Raw genomic sequence first — 11343 nt, forward strand, 5'->3', positions numbered from 1 at the left:
AAAGCAATGAAGATCCAGCTCCGACCGTAATAGGCAGTTAAATTTCTAGTATTAATTGAGTTTCTCAAATATATGGTCAAAAAATATAAAATATATTTAATTATAATATAAGAAAATACGGATTAATTTTAATAATTGAGTTATAACTCTTTTTTAAGACTACTATGTTTTTAACAAAAAAAAAAGGTAAAGGAACATCTTACTTTATATTTAGTATAACCAACTTTATGAAAGGTAGTCTTTAATCAAGCACCCCGAAGAGGTGTAAATCCGACCGTACGATTTCCACGCGATACATTTTGAGTAATGCTAACCCTGGCGGTACTGAAATTTTGAAGTTTCATAACTCGGGAAGATCTCAACTAAAAAGGATCTGTAACCAGTATTTCGAAAATGTCTTGACGTCAGTTGTAAGATGTTAGCTGTGCAATAAAAAATATGGGTTTCCATCTAAAAAATTCAAGTAGATCCATTTAAAAAATTCAAGTGACATGACCTTCACGATGCCACGTAAGGTTAATCGCATGTGCCTATGTAATGCATTACTTGACCCCAACAACTTTTGTCTGAAACAGGTTTCAAAATAACCACTTCCCTCGTTTTTAAATAGAGTGTATAGGTGGTCTAAAACATTCGGTATATATCTACACATTGTGTCCGATAAAGACCATAACAGTGCTTAAGGGTAGATTTCTGAGATCATTTTGAGATGAAAATCCTAATACTAGAATATCAAGACTATAATAGTTTTTGAATTATAAGCTTTTAAAGTTACACATTCAGATGTGGTATAGGCAAATGCCAACGCAAAATGCCAACCACATCTAAATGCGCGAACTTTAGATGATATGATTTGCAAACTTTAAATGCTCATAATTCAAAAACTTATATCCTCGACATTCTGGTATTAGGATTTTCGTTTCAAAGTGATCTCAGAAATCTATCTTTAAACGTTATTACGGTCTTTATCGGACACAATGTATGTACGTATACTCTGTATGTATATGTAATATGTATACATATATATATATATATATGTATATACATATTTTTATACACACATATATACACACACTAAATTTATCTTTAAACGTATTTTGCAGTCAACGCAGAATTTAAAAAAATTAAAAATAGTTCCATAAAATCGCTGTTATGTAGCAATTGATATTATATGCGCTAATTTTATACGTGTAATTAATACAATCATGTTATCAATGCCGACTATTTACTGTAAAAGTTGCTATAGCCAAAGAACAAACATCGCCATGGAAGGGATTCGTTGTTTTGATTCTGGCTATTATAGAGAAGACATATATCACTGATTCATCCCCATTGCAGTAGTTAGGGTAGTAGGATGCTCTGGGAGGGCTGAATAGACGTGTAGAATTTATTACCTTACTCGATATATATGATTATTTAAATCTTTTTCAGACTTTTTGTCATATTATTCAACATTGTCACTATTAAACATTTAAAATTATTATTCAAGCAAATTTTCTTCTCTAGTTGATTCTTTTTTGATGTATTTTATGTGTTTTTATTATTTTACAATCGTATGTATAGAATTCTACATTATGTGTGTTGAATAGCTGTGTCTGCCGAACTTGAAAATATTTATTTTTATTCTCTCAAATCAAGAAATATTTACATTTAATAATTGTTTAATTAAATCAAACATGGAACTGTGTATAGTATCAGAAGATTTTATGCAAGTGATGCTTATACTAATATAAAATTATATTAATATTTAAAATTTTAATAGTAGGTAATCCCGTGCAGGATCAAACTTGTCTAAACTTATAGTAGTTTGATATTTGTGGTGTCATTTCTATAGGCTGACATATACCTTCATATATTAGATATACATTATTGATGTATTATGATCTTTTTTTATGTATTGATTGTACAATACGATATATTATGTGTATACATTATTACACACATATAACTAACAATTTAAACTAAATAATGACAACGCTGCGTATAATTGATCTTTCACGATTTTTTCCAATTGATTACGTGTTTGGAAGATTCTTATTTTATTTGTTATTGTCTGTGAATCTTTATATAATCTACCATTTTCATATTTGTATAAGAAAAAGTATGTTTATATTGAGTTCTTTCAAGATAATTTACAAAAAAATTATTTATTAATATTATTTGTTAGATTTTAAGAAAAATTAAATCTTTCTCCGTAAAAACTAATGATTATTTATTAGAAGTACGATTCAGGAACCCAATGGTACAATTTAATGACTCTAAATCGTACTGAAAACTACTGTTTTAAAAATCTGATTTAAATAATTCAATGAACCAAAGTTTGATGTAAGTACAGAAATATTCTGATCTCTTCAACGCTTTTGTTATAATTTTGTTTAAATGTTAAATGGTACGATATAGGCGACTTTTTCCTACATTGTAAATTTTATGCAAACAATAGAAGTTATAATAAATAGCTCTCTCTCTCTCTCTCTCTCTCTCTCTCTCTCTCTCTCTCTCTCTCTCTCTCTTTTTTTTACTCTCTCTCTCTCTCTCTCTCTCTCTCTCTCTCTCTTATATTTGCACATAAACACACCCAATACACTTGTTCCATACTTGTACATATACGTACACCTTTTTTGTATAAGTTTACTTGTATTTTATCAGAAATATAATTTGATGGAAATATTTATTATCTCTAATTTTTCTATATTTAAAAACAAATTCTGATAATATACTTATATAAGTATATCAGAAAGGCTAAAAAATTTTTTTATGGATATTGCATTTGCTCGATGTATGTGAAATCATCTAAGTTCATGGATTGAAACGAAAGGTGGATTTTGTTCGTGACAAAAATATTCGAAGCACAAGGGTGCATTTCACGCCTAATTTCTCATGAATTCCATGCTGAATATTCTTCGTTTTCGATCTCATGCGGGCCACGTGTCATTTATCTCACAGGCATTGGGGAATTCTCATCACTTGCAGGTGGTTCTCATTTCAATAAAATGCGAATTTGTATAAATACTAACAAAATTTTTTTAAATATTTTTACAAACTTTTTTTTCTAAACCTTTTGTTTCAACTTCAATGGAAGAATAATCACACATGAAAATTGAATGATTTCCACACGCACGCACGCGCGCATGCACACCACACACACACATACTCACCCATCCAGAATGTATGGCTGGAATTTTTGACGCTAGAGGCACTGTCGAGCATGATAAGGTGCGTTTGGAAAACTGCTAATGTCAAATGCAACCATTCTCTGCATTTTGCACTTTTTACACTCCGCGGCTACGGAGCAGAATAGCGATCATGTAATTTTTTTCTGTAGAGCAAAAACGTGAAAAATGAAAATTTTTATTTGTGTACATATGTACGAACAGATATACAAATACATACAAAAAATTCTTACTTTTCGCATTTCCGCTCTAGGGAAAAAGTTTCATGATCGCTATTCAGGAGTATACGTTCAGAGAAAAGTATAAAAGTGTAAAATATTAATGCTCGTTGTTATTCGTTCATTTTTGTTGTTTTAATAATTTAGTACTTTATGGTTAATATGTTAATATATAGAACCTCAAAAACTGCAGCAAAATGGCCTAACAATAAATATAATTGGCTAAACACTTTTTATGTTTGTGTATAGAAGATTGCATAAAGAGGAAAATACACAATATACTTTTGTAATGTACTTTTGTTCTAGATTAATACATTTAGTCATTAGCATGAATGGCCAAATCCATTTTGAGAAGAAATACTTCGGTTAGTTTGCCGTGTCTACTATATCAATATATTTTTTCTCGTCGGTGCTCGCTGCTCGCACACACGCGTACATACATACGTAACGCACACATGCGCAAACGTGGGCCCAGAAATTCATTAGGGGTATCTGATATTTCTGGTGGGTGCTTCGCGCCGGAATAAATCATACGTACGGGTGGTCGAAAGCATTTTGCCGGTACGCCGAGCTTCTTTCTCGGTGCACACGCGATCTATCCGTTTTATCTCGATCGTAACATGGAAAGGATAGGGTAGGGTGGCGCAATACGCATGCGAGGGTGAGTGCGAGGATAGAAAAAAGGGGGGAATGAAGAGAAAGAGAAGGAGAGAGGGAGAGAGAGAGAGAGAAACAAAGACAGAGAGATGGAGGGGAGAATGCGTGTAGCACGAGAACGAGAAAGAGGGTTAAACGTTCGAACGTGATCTCAGCTTAAACTGATCATGGACATCGAGCAAATCTCGTTACCAAACTCGACCGTCCCTTCATCGTCCTCCTCTACTTCTTACGCGCGGACATGTCGAAGGGTGGTTTATATATACTCGACTTGAGCAAGAGAACCATCTAAGGAGCTTCTCATTCCGCCGTTCGATCGAGTCAATCTTAGTAGCATTCGTGATCAACGAAGCGTGCCGCGACTTCCTATACCTCTATCTATATAGATTTGAAATTAATTTTGATACATATTATACGATTGAAAACTCACTCGCTTTGCTGCGTTTGATCGTACTCGCAAAGGCAATGGACAAATCTTTTTCGAATATTGCTATTGAAAATCCGGCTGCCTCATAAGAGGACCAATCTCATTTCGACAAAAGATAATATCAAAACTTTGTGTTCGCGTAGCAGGAGATTGATTTCGGAAAAAGAATCTCTTATAAAAGAAAGAAGAGAGAGAGAGAGAGGACATGGAAAGAATGGAAATTCTAAATGTTGTATTATTTTTTCTTTTGTTCTAAATATGAATCAACAAAAAATAATACAATAATATAATTTCATATGTATGTAAATACATGGTGAAAATATTAATTTTAAGTTCTGCAAAGTATTAAGTATTATAAATATTATAAACAATATAATTGTAAGTAATTTTATGTAGTATTAAATATTTAATATACCTATATATATGTATATACATGTACATACATATATGTATATTTATTTAACTTAATTTAAAACAACCAAGAAACGAGCAAATAAGGTGTTTAAATAATTTAATAATTTAATAAAATAGTGTACGTAAAACATTTCGGCTCCCAGAACCTTATTCATTAGTTTATAGTTAAAGTATACAAATGATAAAATAACTTACACAAAATTTACACAATTTATATTAACAAAACTTAAAAAATAAAGCGGTAATAAGAGGCCAAGTAATCAGACAAATAGTTTCCATTGATGTATGTATAACATTTGTGAATACTTAATCAAACCATGATGTCCAACAATAAATATAAGCAGTTAACGTCAAAATGTAATCTTATAACCAATTCATCATTCGACAGAGAGAGTTTCGTTAAGTCCAATGTGTAAATTGTCAAAAATTAATTAAATAATAACGGTGTAAAATAAATATGTCAAAATTAAAGATTGAAAATGTTTGATATTTTCACACGAATTTATTATTTAATTAATTTTCGAGATTTACAAAAATAGTTATTTGTCTGAAACAATACGAGTTATTTAGATATCATACTCATTGTCTCAGTTTATAGTTCATAATTATATTATCCACACTTTAAATAAATATATTTTTAAATCGGTAAATACTATTGTAATCAAAGAATGCAATTAAAAAATTTTTGTTAGTAAAGCAATTATTACAGTAATTTCATAATTAGTTGTCATTAGTTAGACAATATTAACATGTATTGAAAAAAAAGCATTCATGAAATGCGAGAATATTACAAGCGTTCTCGAACTTATGAACGGTTTATCTTTAATCCTCAATTAATAAGCATTTTATTGGAAGTGTTTCTTTCCGTGTAAACAAAAATCTTATATAATTATACAGAAGAACCAGCCCTGATGATCTTGACTTTGTCGTGACCTTGAGTGACCTCTAACAGGTTTTAGCCATCGCTCGTTATTCATTGAAAAGTTATTAACAATCAAAGTTGGTAATTATTTCCTCATCTTGCGTGATAAGTCGGATGACTCTAGACAGGGAGGAGGGATATGGAGTGAATCGACTGAGGTGTAGTGCGACTCTTCATTCTGAAAAGTCCGACTGAGATCCTCCATCTTCCCCACTGCCAAGGAGCACATGAGTTTCCACGGAAAGGAAGTGTGGGCTGGATCTCGCTTCGCGTAGAAACTCTAGGCAGATGAGAGATAGGTGGATCTCTTTTCGTGTGGAAAATTTAAATTTATTTACAAATTGTCAGTATATTAAGGTCTCCTTAAACTGATGCTAATTGAGCATCAAATTATTAAATTGCTTGTCAATTTAATTTGCAATATTACTATAGTAGTTTAGTTGCGTTTCTAAGTCCGGAAAATCAATTCGGCGTGCTATTTAAGCTACAAATATGGTATGCAAATTCACATGGAATTATTGAAAGCACTTAAGATCCAGCTTCAACCATTATAGGCGTTACTTTTTACTTATGTAATATATATAATATCAATATGATGTGACTTTATTTTATTTAATTTTCTAGTTTCATAAAAGTACGTTAAAGCAGAATTGTTAAAAAATGAATAATTTAGGAATAATTTTATCTCAAATTATATGATATAAATATTATACAAAAAATTAAACATATATATATATATATATGTGTATATATAAAATATTCATTTCTCATAATCATATTATGATAAAATTTTATTTCTAAAATAATAAAATGAATCAATTTATGTAAAAAAGATGTATAAATTGATGTAATTGCATATCAAAAAATACACAATAGCGTGTTTATAGTATAATCATTAATATGCATATTATAAAAAATCGAATTTGCATCTTTCCAAGCGATAGATTATAATAGATGATGCACATGAAGCAGTCGAGAAAGCGAAACGTGGCGGGAACTATCCTTCAAGAAGAATACATTTTCCTTTTGTTTCTCGTGGTTGGAATAAAAGGGGAAAAAGATATTCACATGTTAACGGGGAAAAAGCAGAATTCTGCGCAAAAGGCACGTCAAACCACGTTTCGTAGTTTCGTCGTTGGGGCAAGATCAGTCAGTTTAAAGGCAGAGAAAAGAAAGGTACATGTGAGGCGGCAGCATAAAGGGCCGTCTTGCAACAAGGCTAATTCGCATCACAGCCCTTCTCAGATCGACATATATCACGTATATAGCATTCGCCTACAGGCACGATTCTGGTGGAAATTCGTATACCTACTACGGCTTTTATACCTACATATGTCAGTCACGAAAAAACATAAACGTATGTAATACGGATTTTATAATATGTATTAAGATAATCGAAAAAACTATAATATAAACATAAATATGATGCACTTTTTAAATACAAAAAGTTTTAGGACTGAGCTCATAAACAAAATAGAAAGCATCGTAAATAAATTTGTATTATCAATTATTCTTCATATGATCCTTGTAAGACTACACATCATTTGATACACTCTGCCAGCCACACTAGAGCGTGATGGTAATCCGCTGCCGGAATGCTTCGTAGCTCCTCCATTACGTTATCCTGGATTGTCTTGATATTATTTTTTCAGCTTCAATTTCAGCTTTAGAAACGAAAAATAATCTACCGATACCAGTGAGTATATGGAGGTGATGTAGCACAGTAACATCTTTTTTTTTGCCAAAAACTAGCGAATTACTGCTGTATTGTGAGACGGCGCATTATCGTGCAGGAACCAATTTGACTCCAGGGGAATGATTCACAAGGAATTTGTTCCTGAAGGACAAACAGTGAATACAGCATTCTACGGATATATAAGTAATGGATCGGCTGTTGAAGCGTATCGCGTGTATGTATTTGGATTTGTATGCAAACAAAAATTGGTTCTTCCTGCGCAATAATGTCTCGCAACGCAGTAATAACTCGCCAATTTTCGGTAAAAAGATGTTACCGTGCTACACCACCTCCCGTACTGATCGGATTTGGCACCAGAGGATTACTTTTTGTTTCCAAAGTTAAAATTGAAATTGAAGGATAGCGATTCGACGATCCCAAGACAACGTAACCGAGGAGCTACGAAGCATTCCAGCAGCAGATTTCTGGCACGCTCTGGAGCGGTTGGCAGAACGCGCCCAATGATGTATAGCTTTACAAGGATAATATGTAGAATAATTAGTAGTAAAAATTTATTTATGTGATGCTTCCTGTCTTATTTATGAGCTCAATCCTAAAACATTGTAGCCACATTGTATAACATACTCAATAAACACATGGTATATTGTGCGTTTATTAAATGTAATTATGGTATAAAGTTGTATAGATATATGGTACATACGTTAAAAAATAGTCCACGAAACATCAGAATTTCATCTTTGTAATATGTATAAAAAAATAGTATAATGTTCTAATTAAATAAACATTTTTTAACGTTGATAATTTCTAAAAAGTATTCGTTTAAATAACGTATTAAGAATTATTAACGTATTTAAATAGTATTTCATACTTGGGAATTTAAATTCCAGGTTAGGTATATGTACATATAGATAAATACGTTAATAAAAGGTTGAGTGTATGTTCTCAATAAGAACAAGAAAGTATAATATATTAAACGTACATGATTTGGTTATAACGTAAATAGACAATTAGTAACATCTCTCAATAGAAGAAATGATGTAGCACGTAAGACAGAAGATTCATGAATCATGATCCAGAGGTTCGAATCTCACTAAGATAAGTTGCAATAAAAAGACATGTTATATATTACAGTTTAAATAAGATATTTATAATGTTCGAAGTATCTCCCATTTGATTCAATTCACGATTGAACACGTCGGATCATGGACTGACACACTCTTTTAAGGATTCCGAAGCAATTGAATATGGTGTTACAAGCATAAAAAATGTGTTGGTGTAGCATATTTTTTTATTAGCGATTAGAACTTCATAAACTAAGAACTTGAAGTGTCCCTATAGATAATCTAGAGAAATTAGATCAGGAGATCATGGGGCCATTCAATAACTAATCCTGTAAACATTTTGAACTATACTATCATATATGTAACAATGGATTTGCGGATATACATTCATATACACTTTTTTTTATGTGTAATATAGGGAGTTTGTTACCTTATTTTAGTTACATCTTGTACAGAGGGTGTTGACTTTATAACATAAACTTTATAATATAAAGTCACTGTCATTGTCTATTAAACCACGCTTGGCCATGCAAAGTTTGCCGCGCAACCCGTCGTACTGCCTAGTATGTATCTGCAACACCCTGTACACATATACATATATATATATAATATATACATGCACAAGCACTTTTATACAAGTTATGTTATAATGAGAAAGCATAAGATATTAAAAATTCATCATTTTTCGAGAAATATTTTGTATAGCAACACGTAATTAAAAAACTTTACCTAATAAATATTATTCATAATTAATTACGTAATATATGCGGATGTTTTATCAAAATGCAGAGATAAAAGTCATTAAAGATATATTTTTAAAAGCGTACAAAGTATCAATTTCAATTAGCATTAGTTTCAAAATAAAAAGAATTACTATAATAAATTATCTTTACGGAAGTAATAAACATTAGCTCATACACTATTAGTTATTTTGCAGTTAGTTTATGAATTTTAGTACACATAATTCGAAGTTGCTAACCATCGAAATATTATCACGAAATCGTATCATCAAAATATTGTATACCAATTACAATGCTTATGGTATATATATCCATGGTACATTTGGCTTTCGATCGCACTTGCAAAAGTAGAATCCCTGCACAATTCAGAGCAGTCGTCACTCGGTCAAGATTGCAGGAGACTCAATGACGACCAGATAGGGGAGTTGCTGGAGTGGTGGAGGATGAGAACAAGGACAGGCACATGGGTATGAAAGGATGGAGTGAGAAGCTATAAGAAGAGGGTGGAAGCGCAAAGAGAAAGAGTGTGGCTAGTGATTGGATTACAGTCAGGGAGTCCCCGTGGACTCACCAAATGACCGGGACAAATTGCCCTTCGCCTTCGGGAATACTTATATATCCAGCAGCGATCTCAAGTTTCACGTGTCTTCCGAGATCTCGTAAGTGACCATCGCACATCTTTATGCTTGAAAGCGTGTATAGTGTCTATCAACGACAGCGATAAATCGCTTTACACTTAAAATGGACTATTAACACGAGCTATTAATACTGAATGACCGCACGCGAGGTTTTTTTAAGCTAGGTTTGTATTTGTTTGTACCTCTCTCCTTTTCGTTGGTATACATTAAAGAGGTTAAAACATATGGATTTAAAAAATGCTAGCACTCTATTTTGAGATACTTTAAATCCGCAAACGTATATTCTTTCGTGATCGTTTGTACTCGTTTGTACCACAATCAGTTTCATTTATACCTTTAATATAAGGGAATGATTTGTTCCGAAATTCTAGTATAGAGGTGAGAGCTATCTTTGCTACTTTTGAAAATACAATATTTTAATTTCGATACAATCACCCCTTTAAGAAAGTAGACAAACAAAACTTATTGTGATACAATCGAGTATAAACCTTGCTTAATTTAATGCGTATTAAAAAACATTTTTTTTTAAGTCGAGTGACTGAATATAGAATCCTCTTATTTAATTACGCATTTGTTTTCATTGGTCTAAAAATTCATATCGTATATCATATAGTTTATCACGCGTTTCCTTGAAACATAACATTCGCTTACTAAATATTAGTTATTGTCGAGGACTCGATCGAATCAGTAATGCTGGAAAGTCGGGAGTTCTAGGTTCAAATCCTGGTTGAGGCAATATTTTACACAATAAAATTATTTGCAGGCTTAGATTCTTTTTTATTACATTTTATTATTAACATTCTTATAATGATGCTTATTAGCATTTAAAAAATTATTAAATTGCTTGTCAATTTAGTAAGTGATATTGCATATTACTATTCCGGTTCTGCTCATAAGTGCATTTTAAGACTAAAAAAGATTTCGGCGCGCAATTTGCAGAATCAGATATATATATAAGTTCACACAGAAATATTTCAGCACTAAGATCTATTTTGAATATTTGATTCTTCTTATTTAGATTTAATAAAGATTTTTAATAAAATCTGCGTTTGTAAATTACAATCTGTTTCCTAAACATAAGCATATATTAAAAAACTTTAATTAACAAGATAAAAATTAATGTTTTAACTCTTAGTGAAAAATTGATATAATTTTTTTGCTTCTCTGCTAATTTAATATAACTATAAATAATCAAGAATATTAATATCTAAATTAATTGTTATCAGGACATTGTGTTATCAGAAATATTGTGAGATAAAATTCAATATCAAATATATCTTTCTTTACACAAAATTGAACGCAGTGATAAAGATTTGATCCTAAAACAATCGATAACGACGCACGAATAAAATGTGCAGCATGTCTAAGTATAGTTAGGGTACCAGCAGCGATTAGTTTGG

At 31.5% G+C, this 11343-nt stretch overlaps 1 pseudogene; it reads left to right on the top strand.

Moving 5' to 3' along the window:
* The first annotated feature begins 9597 nt into the window (after positions 1-9597).
* On the top strand, positions 9598-9972 carry LOC108758548 (uncharacterized; annotated as a pseudogene).
* Positions 9973-11343: the final 1371 nt, after the last annotated feature.

This window comes from Trachymyrmex cornetzi, unplaced genomic scaffold (assembly GCF_001594075.2).
Source record: "Trachymyrmex cornetzi isolate Tcor2-1 unplaced genomic scaffold, Tcor1.1 scaffold16, whole genome shotgun sequence".
NCBI lineage: Eukaryota > Metazoa > Arthropoda > Insecta > Hymenoptera > Formicidae > Trachymyrmex > Trachymyrmex cornetzi.